The 20,390-nt window shown below is 40.6% G+C and overlaps 1 long non-coding RNA gene across 1 annotated transcript in view; it reads right to left on the reverse strand.

Annotated features, from left to right (window-relative positions):
- Positions 1-2,822, reverse strand: part of LOC109196468 (uncharacterized) — a 34,416-nt gene extending 31,594 nt beyond the window's left edge. Inside the window, exon 1 of the long non-coding RNA XR_002057919.2 lies at positions 2,765-2,822. This is a non-coding gene — a long non-coding RNA (uncharacterized LOC109196468). The remainder of the gene's footprint in view (positions 1-2,764) is intronic.
- Between the last annotated feature and the right edge of the window lie 17,568 nt (positions 2,823-20,390).

Consider the following 20,390-nt stretch of genomic DNA (forward strand, 5'->3'; position numbering starts at 1 on the left):
TGTTCTGTGTGAGAATGCTCTCCACAGCGCCTGTATAGAAAATCCTGAGGATCTTTGGAGAGACCCTGAACTTCCTCAGTTGTCGTAGGTGGTACAGGCGCTGCCTAGCCTTTTTGGTCTGGACCTGAATGTGGGCAGACCATGTCAGGTCTGAGGAGATGTGGACACCAAGATACTTGAAGGACTGCACCCTCTCCACTGGAGCCCCATTGATGATAATGGGCTTGTAGTCTCTGTGCTGACTCCTTCTGAAGTCCACCACCAGCTCCTTGGTCTTGCCAACGTTCAGCTGGAGATGGTTGTCCTGGCACCATGATGCCAGATTCTTCACTTCGTCCATGTAGGCCGCCTCATCGTTGTTGGAGATGGCACCCAACACCACTGTGTCGTCAGCAAACTTCACAATGGTGTTGGAGCTGTGGGTGGCCACACGGTCTGAAGTGTAGAGGGAGTAGAGCAGTGGCGAGAGGACACATCCTATGCTCACATGCTCCTGTGTTGATGGTGATGCTGTTAGAGACGCATCTACCCACCCTCACCACCTGAGCTCTGCCAGTGAGGAAGTCCAACACCCATGCACACAGACGGCTGTTGAGTCCCAGATCCCTGAGCTTTGTGAACAGTCTGCTGGGCACTATTGTGTTAAATGCTGAACTGTAATCAACAAACAGCATTCTCACATAGTTACCCTGTTTCTTGTCCACGTGGCTGAGGGTGGTGTGCAGGACGTGGGCGAGAAATTTTGTTGTTCTCCGCGCCCCGTAGTATCTTTGGCAGCCAGGATGGGTCAGGTTTAAAAGTGTCCAAGATTAGATGTGCAACCTTGTCACTGATGTTTACAAGTGATCTGCTGTCGTATACTATAAAACTAGAGGATTTTGGAATGTAAACCAGAACAAAAAATAAGTAAAAAACGAGAAAGGTGGATAGTCAGAGCGGAGCGGTCAGGAAGACGTCTGGATGTGGCCGCGCCATCTACTGATCTCCTTTGCACTAAGCAAAGTGCAGAATACTACCACAGCATCATTAAACAATAGTGTGGTACGTCAACAAGCTTCAATTAAAACAACTATGCAACTTAATACAACCATATGCACAGCAGGGGCGGATCTAGAGAAATTTTCTTAGGGTGGCAAGAGGGTGGCAAAGAAATCAAATGGGGTGGCAAAATCAAGGTTTTTTTTTTCAAACACATATGCAGGTGGTTACATATGGTTAAAATGATTCAAATGCAGTAAGTATACACGTTTTTCATATAAATATAGTCTATAACTTAATTATTGTCTGTAGCCCACATAATTAAACACTTTAGTTACATAAAACATGTGAGTTTTGATGTTATGTACTGTATAGCCTGTATAATAAATAAATATGTAGCCCAATAAGTATAAAATCCAGAAAGCTACACAACATGGGGCGGTTCGTTTACAAACACAAGTCTAACTTAAGTTTCACTGTTTTTTGTTAGAAAACAATCACATTGTTACAGCTTAAATTACACAAAATGTCAGAAATCTGCACTGTCATGAACAAAAATTTTAACATAATTTTTCATGATTTGTTGGATTAACCCACTGAGGTCTGAAATACAACCGGCCATTTATGACTCCTTTTGAGTTTACATTTGTATTTCACCCTCAAATTGTTTCATTTTATTTTTTTCACCTTGCCTTGTTTGGTATCATTCTTTTCAGCTCAACTGAATTTAGTTGTTTTTTTCACTGACATACTGCATTAGTACTACTATTACTGTTAATAGTACTATTACTGATCTGAAATCACACAAAGAACTTTAAACCCTAGTAGTATTTTTTACTGTAAAAAAAAAAAACACAGACATGTTGAGTAAATTTTTATAACTTGAAATGCAAATATAAATTGTACATTTTGTAAACATATACAACTATTTCTCTAAAAATGCAGCCAATACACCTGCCGTTTTTTTCATTTTGTACAACCATTTAAAAATATTACTAAAACTAAAATGAATAACAATCAGGTGTTGCAATAAGATGCCCCACAAATGATGTGTGCCAGTAAAAAAAAAAGTTTGTCCACCAAAAGACAGAGGAGAACAGCACAGGGATAAACCTGCAGGCCTGACAACAGGAGGTGTATCACTCCGCTGGTTTTCTACTTAGTGACAGTATTTACGTTGCAAATGTGCCTTTGTGACATTCATTAGTGCCCTCACTGACACACAAAACAAAACGACTACACAACAGAACAGCTACACAAGACAACACAATACACTAAGTATACACTCCACACTAAACGTCAGAAATCTCCCACATCTAAAAACTCTCTCTCTCTCTCTCTCTCTCTCTCTCACTCGCTCGCTCTGTCTGGCTGCCGTTACCGTCACTCCCAAAACTTTTCCCTCTTCCTAAACATCAAAATCCCACATGTTGACTTTTTTTAAAAAATTGGTCGACATGGTGCATTTTTCCACCGATAGGAAAGAGGTGGCTTTTTTTCCCTTTCTTTACTGTTTTCGCGCTTTCCTTAGAAAACGCTTAATACACACACACACACACAAAAACGTGACGACAGTATTTACTAAAAAGCATGGCTTATATATATTATCATAACTCTGGATTTACTGGCCTGTAATTAAAATTCAAAAACTTTGAAGTCCGAACTTTCAATGTGGGCTGAAATAGAGACTCAGCGTGGCTGCAGCTTTTTTGCTATGTCAGCTTAACATAGTCATGTGATTTGGAGGTGCAGCGTCCGTGGACCACAGAGGGTTAATAACACTCACCTTCCTTCCATTTCCAGAGTGTAACATCCAACCACCTGTGTAAAATCCGAAATTCCCATGGTGTTGTTCAAAATGTGCTCTGGCACAATCATAAGCATCACTTGCTACTGAAAACAAGAAAAAAGCCGGTCCTGCTATGGGCTGAACCATTTGTTAATGGTGGAGGGGGGGAACACTATCCAATATCTTCAGTTTTAGCATTTATATTCACTGTTGACTGTAACTACGCTCAAACTGTTAATGCTATCTTATTTTAATAAACAACACTGTCATATGCAAAACTGGGGTGGCACTTGGGGTGGCAAGGGATCATTTTAGGGTGGCACTTGCCACCCCATGCCACCCTTCTAGATCCGCCCCGATGCACAGCCATACAAGCTGATTTAATGATTTAATACAGTATATTGTCACTTAAACAAGAAAACTTTAGTGAAAACTAAAACTGGAATTAAATTAAACTGATATAATTTCAAATACACACACACACACACACACACAAAGAGAAAAACAGAACTGATTACATACTCCCAGTTGTTTTTTCTACATTTGTCTGTTTGTTAGCAGTCTAACTTTCACAGTTTTCATTTCAAATTCAGGTTAAGGTCGCGCCAAATGTGATAATCAGTAAAAATCTTATATCACCCACAACTGTTTAATGGTTTGTCTTTAAACCTCTCAGCAATATACTAGGCCTTGGGGGGAAAGAGTACCTAGTAGGTAGGCTAATAATTTGATCTTGACATTCATTGTTAGAGTCCAAAGTCAAAGTTGACCTTGAAAATGTTTTTTCAAGAAACCATAGAGGAATATATCATAGTTTTTCAATATGATAGGTCTGTCACGTCTGTCACTCCAACCTTTTGCATGTCCTCCTTCACTACATCCATGAATCCTCCATATGGTCTTTCTCTTTTCCTCCTGACTGGCAGCTCAGTGTCAGCATTCTGCCTTGTTCAATGTCCATTGGTTTACATGGTTACATTTACATCTATCTCCATGTTGTTCACAATCTCAATCTGTATTCGTGCACTTGTTCTCCAATCCTCAGGCACCCTCTCACTGTCCAAGATTATCTTAAACAATCTGTTTAAAAAGTGTACTCCCTTCTCTCCTGGACATCTCTATACCTCCACGGGTTTGTCATTTGGATCAATCTCCTTTCCACTCTAATAATTTCATTATTAGAAATTAATAATAATTTCATTCACTTTATAGCTGCTCTCAGTTCCTCCTCACTAATTCTCTGTTTTTCCTGAGTAGTTCAGAAACCTTTCTCCTCTGTCCATCCATCCGTCCTCCTTTCTCTGTCCTTTCTCTGTCATTTTCTTTATTCATCAGTTCCTACAGTACCTTTTTTTGACACATAAACCTTTTAAATGTGTGCATGCATCTTTTCTTGTATTTTTTATCTTGGAATCAGCACAAGAATGAAAATAACCTCAAATTAGGGCTGACTTTCTAGTTTGCTTAATACATATATAATTATATCTCAGTCTTGCTTTTGTGTTCCACAGAGCAGAGATCTATGACATTACATGTGAAATGATGTTCCACCTAAAGCCAGTGTCAAACATTAAGACCTTTTATGCTTTTTAAATGGTGTAATTCACTACAAATCTAAAACAAACTATGTAAAACAAATTAAGTTCAAATATTTCAGTGCACAGAATTGAATTGGGAATTAACTTAAGTTTAAATTTAAATGTAGGTATTTGTTTGTGATCTACAGTCTGAAGTATGGGTGCTCTTTGCTTTTAGTGAAGCTGAATATATTCTCACAGACCATTGTCACCACTCCCTGCTACCACATCAGTTAGATCTCTAATGTTGTTTTACAAACAAATGAAAGGCACTATTGATCATCAAAAGGTAAAATCAAAAGCTAAAATCAGCACAGCACTGTAAATTTGTGAAATGTTATTGAGCTTTTTAAAGCTGTTTAAACCAAGGAGCAAACAGAGCAAACAAGGAGCAAACAGATAACGTTTTGATGGAGAAAATGAGCTTGCCTTGTTAGCAGTTTGACCATTGATTAGTTCAAGAAGTGTTACGTGATTTATTTTCTTTCTCACAATGATTTTATGCATTTAACCATAGGTAGTAATGATAACATGAATCTGATTTGTTTTTGTACTTTCATAATCAATTCAAGAACTTTAAGTCAGTGTAAAGAACAAGCAATGCCTTAACAACATGTTCATTTCCAAAAATTAAAAGAATAAAACCACAGAAGATCAAAGATTCGTCCTATATATAGCATGACAACTTATAAATGAGAAGAAGGTTAGAGAGCAACTATACTGTGCTCAGGTGTCTTCATAAATGTGTAGATTTATGTATTTACAACAAATGCTACCTATTAGACTGCCCATGAGCTATAAGAAACTGTCTGTTTCATACAGAAAACAAACTTGTCAAACAAACCACTTGGTGGCAATTAGCAGATACCCGTGAAAGCGCTAACAAGCAGAAACTCAACAAACACCAATTAGAAGGATACAGGGTGGATGATGGTTAAATGACAGCAGGTGGTTGCTCTTCCCACACTGCTTCAACAACTTGCTGCTGGTACAGTTATGCTTGTGCAGTTGTGTTCAGTAGAAAACTATTTCTTGTATGATTAACTGACTTTTAGTCGATTTTTAGTTTTCTATTCCTGTAGTCACATTTATTTTTATTTACATTTTTTAAATTTACTAACAACAAAATGTAAGGACATGCAAATATGTATGTATTCAAGCATGTTCCAGTTATTTTTCTTTGTTTTCACTGATATACTTCAATAATGATTATAATAGCACTTTTTTTTTTTTTTTTTGCATTGGCACTCTTTTGACGTTGATGCCGTTTTGCTACTATTTTGGTACCCTTCAGATATTAATGCCAAAGGTGTTGGTGGACTGGCACCTTCAGCTTATATCTCACACTGTCTAATTTTGTGCTTTTAGATCTTGGTCTCAGTCACACGGGCCTAGAGACTTGCTGGTGACCACCTGAAGGGTACAGCTGTTTGCATTTATACAAAAAACCCCAGGAAGTCTTGTCAGTCTTGCAAGTAATTTCAGTAATTGAATATTCAGTTACTGAAATGACTGAATTTGAATTAGACAAACACTAAAGTGATTTCCACATCGCCTTCATTATGAGACAATATCAGATAGAAAGCAATTACGTCTAAATGGACCGAGTTTAAAGTTTAAGAATTCTACTGTGCAACCGTCATGTTAGAAATGAATAGCAGCATTGGGAGTGGATTGAGTGGTAAAATAAATTTGCATTTCAAAATTTATGAGATTAGCAATATCTGACAGGATTCCTCTCTCACCTTATTTGCATCAGTAGTGTAACAATTTGTTTAACTTCCTCATAGCTGAGTTGAGTTGTTCCACTTGACTGAAGTAGGAGGCACTTGATGTGTTCATTTTGTGTGGAAGAAGCATCAGGAGATCCTGATGTAGGAAGCCTGGACTGAAAATAAAGCTGATAGTCACTGTTGTGATACATGCAATCGCTGACTCTGATTTTCTTTTTTTCTATTTTTTTGATAAGCCAGTGAACACAAAGAAAGTCTGACTATGTTGAACTGGCTTTATAATGCACCCTACAGAAATAAAACCAATAAGAGGAGGACTAAAACAGACAAGACAAAGTGACACAGGAAGCACAGAGGCTTTATACACAAGGGAGGCAAGCGTAATGTTGGGACAAATCTGAGTAGAGAGCACAATTAAAAGGGCACAATTAAAAAATACAATGACAGCATGGTGCCAGCTATGGACAAGGATGAGCTTAGTTCACCCAAAGGGCCACTCCTCTCTGTCTCTCTCTGCAAGGCAGATGCCTTCTCCTCTACACATGATTGGTGTATTCTTAAGCAGTGTTTCAGGCTTTGTTATGCTTCATTAATTTCTGACTTCTCAGAGAAGTCTAGTGCACCATAAAACAATGATATAGTTTTTAGTTCAAAAATCTTTCTAACAAATTTGATGATCGGTGGTAAAGAAATATGATAAGCAATTTTAATGTGTGTTATTTTTTTCTACAGGTTGTTCGTTGACTGTGTAAGTGTGGGCCACTATATGAATCTTTAAAGTAGGAGACTAAAACATCACCAGCAGACAGATCCTTCTGTTGACTGCATAAATAAATATGAAATTATATTTTAAAACTATAATGTTATGTATTGCACTTTAATGCATAACTGTCTTTGCAAGTATAAGGTGTTAATGTAGGGCTTGTATACCCCTTTCATTTGTTTTGACAAATTATTCAGTGATAAAGTTTTAATTTTTGAATTTAAGTATCAATTTAGGTCTCATCTGAAATGCCATTTTATTGATTTTGATATGATTTGTTTTAACCATAACATTTATACTTTTACAGTTGCGCACAACCACAGTAGTTCTGGCAGATCACCTCCACTACGTTCTTTAGAGTAACTTATACTGGAGAATTTAAGCCTTCCTTGCTAAATCTGTGCTCCACTAAAAGTACAGAGAGTAAATTAAATAGAAATCTAGGCTTGCTTCTACACAGGAGATAGCGTTACAGTTGCTGGGAAGAATTTTTGTCATTTTCAAAATTTCACTCAATTACTTTGACATAATTTCATAAAATTACACCCTGAATGACTTTTAATGGGAATGGCTTTTAATAGCAAAGAGCATGCCTTGGCAAAGACAGGGAATAAACCACTGATTGAATGTGGAATACAAAGCACTGGATTTATAGATGTAGTGGAAAAAACCATGACTGAGGAATGTATTTGGTGGAATTACTCTCACAATAACAAGCAGGTTATTATCCTGTGGATGGCTGGCTTCTTTCGCGAGCATGACATTAGCAGCAGTCATTGTTCATCATGGCGATGCTGTTATGAATGAGCTAGACACAGAAGATTTCCTAAATCCCAAGTCACCATGACTTTATGTAGCAGTGCAATGTACTACAGCAAGAAAGATAACTGACTTTTGTTTAACCTTAAGTATAGTGTGCATATGGTAGTTTTTCAGAACATTCTCCCTCAAAAAAAGTATTAAATATGTCATTAATTTTCTAAGTAAATATATTTGTAAAGATGCTATTTTCACAAAATTCTCCCCAGATGTAACAACCCAGGAATCAAAAGAATCGAACCACAGTGTGTCCATAAATTAGATTATGTGAAATAAGGAGACATAACACAGGGAAAAAGTATTGAACATGTTTAATGGAACTGAGGCTACTAACTTATTAATTAATCTTGATTAACCTACTAGATAACATCTTGATATGACAACATCATAATATGGCCATCAGATATGGCTCAAAGAAAACAAAAGTCTTCATTAGGTTTCCCTCATTTAACATTAGCATTGTAAGAACAAAGATAATATCAAATAAAATATATGCAACTGCAAGATGAAACCAAGCTGCTTTAAAATCACTTCAAATATTTTCTGCATAATCATAGATGAGCTCACATTAATTGAGTAAAGAAAACAAAGACTGAATCTTCTGTAGTGGAAACTGTGCAACTGTATTTGACGGACAGAATAACACTACCAAAAGATATGTGCTGTGTTGTGAGAGCCTATGACTATGAAAGCAACAGCATATAAACCTGATCATTTTGATACTCATTAGACTGGCTTTAAGGAGACAAACTGCCCTGAGACATCTTAGAAAGCATGCCCCCACAGGGTAAGAGAGCCTTTTTAGTTATACTGAAAAGAAAACAATTGTTTTATATTTTACACTGGTTGACTCTTTGTGTACAAATAGTAATGAAACCAAAACAGTGGCTTACAATATGTTTTTTAAAGTTCTTGGCAGGATTAAAAAAATGTGTGTGCTAATATGTTACTCGAAGCCTGTCAGTGCAACAAGGGTTGCCATAGCAGTCACTCTTTCACAGTTTCTGGTTTTATTAAATAATATTTGAATTTATATAACGCAGTCAACTCAGGGCATTTTAAATGGCAAAGCCCTTACATACTGTAGAAAGAGAAGGCCACTGATGAAACAAAGCAAAAATGGCTACTGTACAGGTTCTTCATGCTAGGGGACAGTTGCATTCACTTTACATCTTGAGAGATTATATTTGCAGCAGCTCTAAGAACTTACTGAATATCAGTATCAAAATCAGAATCACATTTATTGGTGGAATTTGGCTCCCATCGATGGTGTCTCTCAAGCACAACAATGTAACAAGCATATGAGCAACACAATGTAACAATATACATAAACCACAATATAAAGACAATCTAAATCCTTATAAACCAAAAATACAGGATTACAAAAATGAATACCACAGAGTGTACATAAAGTCCAGTTGCAGTCTGGCAGTGTGAAGCAATGTGACAGTTCAACTATTTAGGAGGGAGATGGCGAGGGGAAAGAAACTGTTCCTGTGTCGGGTGGTCCTCATCTGCAGGCTTCTATATCATCTGCCAGGAGGCAGCAGGTCAAAAAGGGTCTTTTTGAGGATGGAGGAAATGTTAGTCTCCCACTTCAGGTCCTGGGAGATGGTGATACCCAGGAACTTGAAGATCTTCAAAGTAGACACCAAGCTGTCTGATATGGTGAGAGGGAGCAGTGTTGAGGGATGTCTCCTGAAGTCCACTGCCATCTCTACAGTTCTTAAGCATGTTCAGCTCAGCTATGCTGACTGCACCAGAGTACCAGCCGCTCAACTTCCTCTTGATATGCAGACTCATCACCATCCTAAATGAGACCAATGATGGTGGTGTCATCTGCAAACTTCAGGAATTTAACAGCCGAGTTCTTGGAGATCCAGTCGTTGGTGTAGAGGGAGAACAATAGTGGTGAGAGGACACATCCTTGAGGGACAGAGTTTCAGAGGTGATCTCCCCCAGCCTCACTTGCTGCTTCGTATCTGTCAGGAAGCTGGTGATCCACTGACAGATAACTGGTGACACATTGAGCTAGAAGAGTTTGGAGGAGAGAAGTTCAGACACAATAGTATTAAAAGCAAACTAAAGTCCACAAACAGGATCCTGGCATAAGTTCCTTTTAGCCGCTTTGATCTCCCTGGTCAGTGTGTTCCAGGCTTGCTTGTACCAGGGCCCTGTCACTGCTTCTGTAGGCATCCTCCTTCGTCTTTCAGAATATGGTCTTTCAAGAGCAAAAGAGAAGTATAGGATTTCTGTTTGGGGATCTTGGGAGGTCTAATGAGTAAAATTTTAACACAGTACCCAATAATCCAGTCTCTGGTGAAAGGAGGTAAGGAGCACAGCAAACAGCTGCCTGCTCGCAAATCTGACTCATTTAAAAAAAGGAAATTTTATTGAAAAGAGACATTCATGATGTTGGTTCTTTTGTAATTTGGTAAAAAGTACTTTGCAATTAGTCCCAGTTGGACTAATGTATGTTTAATGCAGTGAAAGAGAATCAAATCAAAGATTGGCTCTTTGGAACCAGCATTTGAATATTGTTTTATGTTTTTTGGAGGATGTCCTCCCTCTAAGAATATTTTTACTTGTCTTGAACCTAACCCAAATTTATTAAGGAAACAAATATCAAAAAACTGGATTAAATCAATGCTTCACTGCACGTATGGCTGAGAGTGGCCGGCCTGAGTTCAAATCTGACCCTTTGCTGCATGTCTTCCTCTCTCTCTCTCTCTCCACTTTCCCATCACTCTTTTTCCTTTCCTGACACTTGAACACATATGCCTATGATATACCAATAGCAACCTGACCAACTTTCATCCAATACAGTCAAGCAAGTTGTAAAAATATTGCACAGATTCATCAAAGCACAAAGAAGAGGTATGATCTTTATCCAGCACCCTTACTTCATTAAATTAGAAATAAAGAGCAAAAGGATTCTAGAGACGTCAAATCAATGAGTTATTTAAATTGCTCATCCCAAACTATCACCCAAGTTATTTGCACAGCAGCAGTTCACTGTAATTCTAATAGACAAATTAAGTACTTGTTAACTGAGTCTTTGGTCTACCCAAACCGAGGCCATAACGCAAGTGACTCTTAGTTATACATACAGTGTGCAGTTTAGTACAGAGGCGTAGTTGCTAACACACATCCAGGCTAGCTAAGTAGCAAAGTCAAATTCAAGCAGTCTTCAAGTAGTTCTAGGACATCACAGCTGTAATATACTACAGATGCATTAGTGTGTAGTTAAAATGATTAACTCACTTCGTTGTCACATTAAATTAGACTCATTTGTTATTATAACATTCAACAGGGCGATAAATACAGTGACAAAATTGTAAAGTATTCCCAATTCACACTCCTGAATGAGCTTTATTAACATATCAGTACAGGTGCACCTTAACCAAAGCATTTTTTCAACTTATATTTACACATTAAACTGCAAATACAAAAAAACTGAACTACTACCCTGCAAGTAAGCTCTAAAACATAACATCTGTATGATATGAATTATTGTGCTCCAATATGCATGTACACTACTCGCTGCTACAGTGCATCACCTTGCAATCAACTGTTTACACCATTTGCCCTGTAAAAATAACATAGCTCATGCAAACTTGATCAAAAACACCTCACCTTTTTCATGTCCTTGATTTTGTCTATTGCAAAGCTGTACATCTTGTTGACTTTACAAGAGGCCACTTCAGGATTTGGGCCTCCTTTCAATAATGCAATAATATTATTAATTATAATCGTATTTGTCATTTTCAGATGAATGCACTTTAAATTAGCTAAGCTGTGTGACATCCCATCTGTTCCGTCAGTCGCGAAATATCAGAAAAGACTGGCAGGTTGCACTATAGCCACACTATGGTGCTAAGTAAGCTTAAAGCAGAGCTGTCATCATTTTATGCAAGAGGCAATAGCAGTTATATTAGACTAATTCCAACTTATTTTACTTCTTTTTGAAGCTGTCACCATTTTCAAACTATTCAAATGGTGACGGCTTCAAACAAACAAAAAACATGAAAATAGTTTTAAGGATTTTGAGTATCTCTTCAACCTGAATCCTCCCCAGCCACCACCACCACCTCCATCTGTGGAACTGCTCATATTTTTCCATGTCTTACATCAAAGTATATTTTTATGGCTATTGGAAAATGGTGAACAAGAGAAACTTCAGTTACGTTCTTCTGATTTCAGCCTTCATTTGGGGAGAACATGTCTTTATCAGCTCTGTACATCAGAATTTTTATCACATTTATATTCTTCATAGAGCCGGTCAAAGTGCATCATGTTTTGCAAGTCCTGTTTCTGAGAACAGCCTGTCATATGTAAGTGAACTTTAAATGTCTGAGTAATTTTTTAAAATCCACAAATCATCCTCTGATTTGTGCTTATCAATCACATTTTCTTGCAGATACATTGATTTTTTATCTAATGTTTTTTTTCTTTCAGAAAATGTGTCTTTATGTGTGTTATCTATCCAGCAGTGTCAAGCTAATTTACAGTACTGTCACACAGTCCCCAAAGGGATCATGCCATCATATCATAATGACAATGAGCCAAAACATCCAGCAAAAATCATTACAAACTACCTTCAGCCACAAGGACAACAAGAAGCAACCTACAATTGTCTTGCTTCCACATATTCCTGATCCTAACATCATGTCGCAACATCAATCCAGGAGGAAAACTGTGGAAAGCAGTCTGTGATGCTCAGGATCACCCTGCCTTCCATGTAGCTTAAAGAACTAGGTAAAACTACCTAGAAGAATTTGTGGGTTTTTTGTGTAAATTTAATTTATACAAAGGACTGATTAAAGGTGCTAACACTGCTGCAATGCATTCTATGACGTCGGGTCTAACTGGAAAAAAGAGAATTCAGGAACCGTAGCACAGCTATTATTTCTCTGAAATTATTTTGCCCCACCAACCTGAGCTTTTAATGTATTCATCTACTAAAGTGGAATGAGCAACAAACTAATTAAAAATTATAAGACAGATATAAAAGGCAAGATTATGTGATTACAGGATTTCACATTAATTAAAGTTGTAAATTATTCTTAGACCACACTTCTTTCTTTTTTTAAACACATCATCCCAACCTTTTTTAATGAACTCTCTCAGGACCAGTGAAATTCATGTATATATCATGTATATTTTTCACATAAATGTATTGAGCAGAAAGTATTTTTCTTGATCAACCCACAATTATAGATAATAGTTTGAGCTCATCTTGCTACTTCTCACTTTGCAACTGTATTTCCACGTTTGCCTAAAGTGTTCGTGTATAGATGTGCTATATGGGTTTATTTCAACCTTTAGTCTCTCAGTGCTCCTTTGCATTTTCACCTTCACATAGGACAGGAATTCATAGTTCTTATTAACTAAATGAAAATAATTCATTTCTGCTCATTCAGTGTCAGTTTCTCTCAGTCAGAACCCAACATAAATTACTTGAGAGAGAATGACTTTCAGATGCACTGTTTTATCATGTTGCTGTTTTAACACATGGATGTAATGGTAGCTTCTACAATTTTTATTCTAATAAGAGATTCAACTAATTATTTTGTTCATTACATTCATTGATAAGGAATAGACAATAGATGCTTTGATCATTTTCTCTGTCAATCTTTTGGGTGGTGAAATGTTGATCAAAGTTTCCTAGAGATAATATCTAGACTGCTTTTATCAGACACACAACAAACTTCATTTCAAGATTAAATTCTCACCAGGGAACAACACACACGCACACCTTGTATAGAAAGGTAAGATGGTTTTCTTGGCCATACAAGATAGAAGTGGTGCTTTAGAGACCTACAGTCCACATGATTAGGTTGGAAGGTTACCAGTTGTAGAAATGTATTAAATTAATTTCAATTTAAAAATGCAGTGGGCTGGCTCAACAGGAATCTTGCTGGCTGGAATATGGGCCAGCTCCCCTCCAGTCCAAGTGTTAAGAACAAAGTTGGCTAGGTGCTAGGTTCACGCCAACCTCTGCAGAAAGGACAACATAAACCCTCTTCTGTTTGTCGCTCTGCCCATGGCTTCTAATACCAGACCTTTCTCTAGCTGTCAATCCAAGGGATTCCAAGAAACTGTTATTTCCTCCTGAGCCAGATAACTTAGAGACCATGTTCACTGTCAGTGGATCTCCTCACTGAGTTTAATGGTGCTATTACAGTCCATGAGTCCAGAGGTGCCTAAACCAGTTGTGGACCCTGGGTTTTGAGTTTTTGAGTTCATATTTCTTGTTAGATTGTGAGACTGTTTTATGTTTAAGTTTTGTTCCTTGTCTCGTGGGTGAATAGGGTTGTCAACTTCTTTATTTATCATCACCTTTTCCAGTGGCCTAGTTGTGTTTTGCTTATTGTTTAAAATCATTCATTTTTTGTTATCCTTGGGATTGAATTTCTATATTCCTTGGTTATCCAGTTTCTATGGTTATTGAGTTGTTTTATTCTCCCTTGCATTAACAAGTTTTTTTTGTATTATGTATAGATTTTTATGGTTTGTTTTTCTAGCCTCATTAGTGAAGTCTGATCTTATGTATATTCCATTGTTTGTCGAGTCTTCAGTTATTGTTACTTTTAGTTACTGTTGAGGTTGCCTCTTGCTGTGAGTTAGTTCACTTTTTGTGTTAGTCTGCGTGCTACTGTCATCTGCATTTGTCTTTTGTGTGTCTATGTTCCACTGTCACCACTCCGCTGTCTAGAGGCAACTGTTGTTGTGATTTGGTGGTTTATTATTATTATTCTTCTACCATGTACAGTGTCCTTGAGTGTTCTGAAAGGCGCTTTCAAATAAAATGTATTATTATTATTATTATTATTATTATAAATAAAATTGAATTGAATTGAATTGTCTAGTCATTCCACCCTCCCCTGTATCAAATTCTTGTTCCCTGATTAGGTGTCTTCTGTTTTATTTTGGTAATGGTTGTTCTCTATCACAACAAGACTATGTCTCCACTTTGATACATCTTCCATATGTACGGGGAATGGCCTCCATTTGTCGGTGTGGCGCCGCAGGCGGGAAGAGCTGCAGGACCAGACTGAACGCCACCTGCAGAGGATGGAGTATCTGGCGGCGCTGATCCGGTCGTGCCCGACACCGCCGCCACCTCCTCCGGCGCTCCCCAATGGCACTGGTGTGGAGGAGATCCAGTCTGTGCAGGCACCCGTGCCGGCTCCCAGGTCTCGACCAGCCAGCACGCAGCCTGCCACCGCACCCATCCCCACTCCTCTGGTGGGGGCGGCTTGTACCCGGCCGGGGCCTGTGCCTGTTCCTGCTCCCCAGAGGAGGGCTACAGAGCAACTACCATCAGCTCACCCACCTGCTCAACCCAAGCCGGAGGTCAACGTGCGGAGAGCACGGGAGGGACCCGCCAAGTCGTCGCTGGAAGCGGAGGCGACACGCAAGGAGCCGGCAGCGGGGGAGGCGGTGGCGCGTACCTGTAGTCCAAGCTACCGGGAGGCTGAGGTTGGAGGATCGTTTACTGTCAGGTGCAGTGTGTGTGTGCTTTGAAAGAGTGTGTGGTACAGTGTGTGTCTGTTACCTTTGTGGTGGGTCACCTGTCTGTTGGCAGCCTCCCAGGATTATTGTTAGCTTTAAAAAAAAAACCTTACACATCCAATGGGACCTTGCTGTGGCTGATTTCTGTTAGCTAAGTGAGCAAGACATCCTCTCTGGCCTCCTAGGAGGGCCCTGGCTGTTTCTCACAGTCTTGTGAGCTTCACTCTATGGTGTTCTCTGCATCGGGCTTAGTATAATCTATCTCAAAGCATCCTTCACAAATATAAGCATAAAGCAGATTGTGTGAAAGGCAGTCAGAAGGGGTAACACAAAGAGAAAGAGGAGCTGCTTAGCTTTGCTCAGAAAAAAAATCACTGTTTGTCTTCCTGTTTCTGGGTTAAGGCTGTCTCCACCTTCAAGCGAGTATGGCAAACCAAGTGTGTCATACCTGTGTGGGATATGGCATCTCTATGCCCATGGAGGATCACCAACATTCCATGCTGGCCAGGAAAAGTGCTCGCCAGCCTCTAGTCCTCTATTGACTGTTTTATATTGCTTGCATGTACCAGAGAAGCCCATGCTCATTATTCTGGCTTCAAGCATGCAGGATCTTCACTTCCCAATATGCCCAAGGCCAAGGGGGAGTGCCCAGGCCGCTGCCAGGTATCTCTGGCTGCCCCTGTTGCAGTTAAAGCCCCACCCTTCAGCAGCCCCCTGTGGCTCCAACCCCAGGAGGGAGCCAGTGGAGGGCAGCTATCAGGAGGAAGATGTCGACATAGAGACCATTCTCTCCTCTGATTAATATAACCTGTCCTGTGGACAGCCTCCAGCTAGATCCTCAGGGACAGGGTTGGACCAGAGTAACGCCAGGACGTCCACTGCTCTGGATATTGCCCTCCCTGAGAACCCTGTGGCAAGGGGACATTGGGTAGCCACAGCCTTCAGAAATGCAAATGCCACTGCTGCTTGACTCTAGGGACCCGATGAGCTGACAGTTTGACTCTCCCGCTGCTCTGCACAGGTCGGGAACAAATCACATGTGCACAGTCACCTCAGTGGTCTCTCCTTCTAGCTCCTTTCTTTGCAAGGTCATGTGCCCTAGCAAAAATTCCAGGATCATCAACTCCCTGCTGGCCAGGCTACACAGGGCCATGTCCACCCAGGTCTATCTGGCTAATACAGGGGGCATCATGTCCCTGTATGCGTTACGTATCTCACCAGGTGCAGTCAGGTTCTGAGAAATCCAGCATCCTTTTCCACTACAAGCTGCTGACAGCTCAACTGTCTATCTCTATAACTATCTCTCCAGCCTTTAGCCCACTCGGAGACAGTCATTGCTGTGTTCAGGTATAGAGCGGCCTGTCCAGGCACTTTGCAAGTGCTACGAGGCTCAGGGCTTCAGTGCATCAGGTGGCTCCTGGGATCCCAGTTTGCCCTTTTGTAGGCATAGCAACCAGCCACAGAGGAAATGGGAACACCCACAGAAAAGCTTCAGGTGTCCTCCGGTCACCACCCTCCTTCTGACCTTTCCTCTCGCCAGGGTGGTCCCGTTCACTGCCTGCCCAGTGCATGGTAGCTTAGTTGGCTCTGGGGGTGGATCCATGGGTGGTATCCATGGGTATTATCCACCATGACCCAAAGTTCCTTCGCAGACCCCTGTGACGACCACCTACAACTTTACCTCAGTAAGCAACCTCCAGCATGCACAGATACTGCTGGAAGAACTCTCTGCCCTCCTGGAGAATGGTGCAAAGTGGGAGGTGCATGCTGGGAATTTCCAAGCTTGGTCCTTCTCCAGCTATTTTTCAGTTCCCCAGCGGGATGGGGGACTTCGCCCCATTTTGGACCTCAAGTTTCTCAACCACTATCTTCTGCCTGTGAGATGCATCCTGGGAGTGAGACAGGCCATCAACGCCAGGGACTGTTTTGCCAATATCGACCTCAGGCATACCTATGTCTATTTCTGGCAGGGTCACTGGCGGCTGCTGAGGTTCGTGTTCAAGGGGAAGGTATTTAGGTTCTGAATCCTTCCCTTTGGCATTTCTCTGGCTCTCAGACTGCTGAGCCACTCAAGGATGCTAATTTAAAATGGCTGTCCCTCAAAAAGGCCTTTTTGGAGGCCATAATATCTGCTAAGAGGATTAGCTATCATTGCACAAATGCTGTAGATGCTGCAGATGGTTGCCGTACAGAAAAGGGATGATCCTGTGGCCCAAGCCTGCATTCTGAATAGGCCCTGTTTGAATTCGACCTGTCCCAGTCATTGAGCTATGATCAGCTCCCACTGGGGGCCTGGACCAGTGGGACTCCGGTTTAAATGCTGTCCCATTGGGTTTTTTCAGAATCAGAATCAGAATCAGAATCAGAATACTTTATTAACCCTTTAAAACCGGTCGGAGCGGGCACGCTCCGTTGTGCGTAACTATTTTTAAACCCCGGTAGCACTGCAACCACGTAAGCTAGCGCAATAATTTTTTTTGCATATGAAACCGGAGGAGTTGTACTTACACTTTATGCCATCAGCTTGTCCTAGGTCACGGTTTCCTTCCACATATAGCTTTGCAAAAACTGCATAAAAAGCACTTCCAGCAACAAAAACAATATTCCAGAAACACGCTTTGCCGATCCGATCAGCTGTTTGTAACACTTCCTACGTCCATCAGCGTGAACTATCGCATGTCCGCCGTGACATGCCCGGAACCGGAAGTGACGTCATTTTGCGGAAATGTAGTTTTTTTACCATCAGGGGCTTATGAGCCTATACTTGTGTTTATAAAAGTTATGTTTGACTTTATGACTTTCTGTGTCGTTTCTGGGATGCTTAGGACTCATATTGCACTGCTGGAAATAGTTTATTTTGATGCATATGCTGGTTTTTTTTGCAAATTTGCATTATAATATTTATTTTCATTTTTCCTGCAGTATATGAAAATTGGTGTATTTCAAAAGTAAAACTATGAAGACACTTAAAATAAATTTCCTGTGGTGGGAAACTAGTTTGTCTAACTTTTTTGTATTTACAGTTTTGAGGGATAAGCCTCTTAAATTTCTCTAACTAGAAATATATGTTAAAAAAACAAAAACGATTTTCAATTTTTATGTAGTTTATTGCACTTTTTTGCAATTTATGTACTTACTATGCACTTAATGCATACATATTATTAAAATTTGGGTTATAATGGTGGTATTGATGTATATCAACTTGAAATGCTCCCAAAAATGGCACTACAACATGTAAAAATATAATACAAGCTCTGGCGGACTTGATTCTATGGTAGGTCTTAAAGGGTTAATCCCAAAGGAAATTATAGGTTACAGCAGGCAGCACGCTAATGGCGCATGCAGGTACCATGTACCATGCAGGTACAACATATGCAGGTAAGGTACACAAGCAAAAGGAACCTTCTGACCAAACTTTACACAAACATCACATTGGGAAGACATGTCAGAGAGGTAGGCTGATAGGAAAAAGCAACAAAAATACATAACATGAGGTGAGAGGAGGAGAAAAAAACTCCACTCAGACTGAGCTCCTAATCGGAGAACAGTTTGAGAACAGAAAAAACACCCCAGCACAAAAGGCACATGACTGTCAATACACCATAGAAACACAAGACAAGCAACAGGGGTGGGTAAGGGTAAGAGAGAGCCGGTGTAGACAGCGCATCCCATCCTGCAGCATGTCTGCGCTGGTCCAGTCAACCCGCCATCTGCCCTGAGAGGGAACAAGCATTGAAGGCGTTTGGAGAGGGAGGGGGGATGAGTGTGTATCAGTGTATGTGTATGCATGTGTGTGTCCTGAGTTAGCTGATAGAGTGTACTTCGCCCTGCCAGGCTTAGTAAACAGTCTTCCAGCCAACCCAGGTGGCCTTGCGTAGGATAGGAAGGAACAGTCTAAACACGGTCTGTTAAAAGGGTGAATTTGTTTTGTTCAGCTCCCGCCTTGAGACCACAGCTGGCGCCGAAATGGTAGCCGCATGAAATGATGGTGGTTTTTCCTTTAGTGCGAACAACTCTTGTGAATTTCAAAGCCGTTCTAGCAGTTCGACACTGGTCTCTCAATCTCCTGTTGGAGAGCTGTGAGCTTCTCCGAGATGTTATCAATCTTGCGCTCAAATAGCAAATTCTGAGAACTCACGACTGCCGTGAGCTTCTCCAAGATGTTATCCAATTTTCGCTCAGAGGTCTTAGTCTGAGTGTTCACGGCAGCCTTAAGCTTCTCCAAGATCTTATCCGTGCTGCGTTCAATGAGCCCATTTTGAGAAGTCACGACCCGTCCCATCGCTTCAATCACAACGGGCAGCCTTGTGGGGTTTTGAACAGCCGATTCCGCTTTCTTTAATCTTCGATAAGCCAGGGCCAAGCCAGCTCCGATCAGCAAGAACCCTGTTATCATGGTTCCGAAAAGGTAGATACCTTCAATGTCCTCAATCGACAGTCCCGCCAGGCACACGACCCTCCAGTTATGCCACCCGTCCATTGTGTATCCGGCAGGGAACATTCCTCCAGGACACTCAGGCTCACCCGAGCCCAGGCTTCTTGTTGAGAAGAGGGTGTCAATTGCATTCAGGGACCAGTTGATCAAATCCATAATTCCTCTTTTATGTTTTAGAGAACAGACTGTGACAGAGTGTTCCAGGGAGTAGAAAATAGACGGGACTAGACAAGGACACAAGAACCTAAGCTAAGCAGGGAAGATAAGGGAAAGGGAGAGGAGAAAAGTGTGACCGCCTTCATCAAGAGCCAAAGAGGGGGCAATTCGTAGGCAATTCAACAGGTGTAGGACTACTCAGGTGTCCCCCCTCCTTCAAGAGTGTGGGCCCACTCAACCCAAAGGGTGGCCACCTCATGGACTTTGTGGAGGGGTGCCTCCTCTGTCAGACATCTATGCAGCTGCAATGGTCATGTAAATCTAATTTCACCAAGTTCCACGTGTCTGTTCAGCTTTTCTGCACTCATATGACCATGACTATAAAAAAATTGTGATCTCAGCTTAGTAATTGGGATAATGGACAATGTATATGACTGAAAAAAAGGTATGGGAGGACATGTTAAATTGGACATAAGAGGGCAATACGGCCTACTCAGCAGGTGAGGCCTTTAAGGGGATCATTCATTACCACACTAGGTACCTTCCGTACCTAGTACTTATCCTTCCGATAAGAAGGCTCCAGAGCAGGGAAGTGGGATGTAATCAGTCAGTAATGTTGAGC

This window comes from Oreochromis niloticus, linkage group LG22 (genome assembly GCF_001858045.2).
Source record: "Oreochromis niloticus isolate F11D_XX linkage group LG22, O_niloticus_UMD_NMBU, whole genome shotgun sequence".
In the NCBI taxonomy this organism is placed as follows: domain Eukaryota; kingdom Metazoa; phylum Chordata; class Actinopteri; order Cichliformes; family Cichlidae; genus Oreochromis; species Oreochromis niloticus.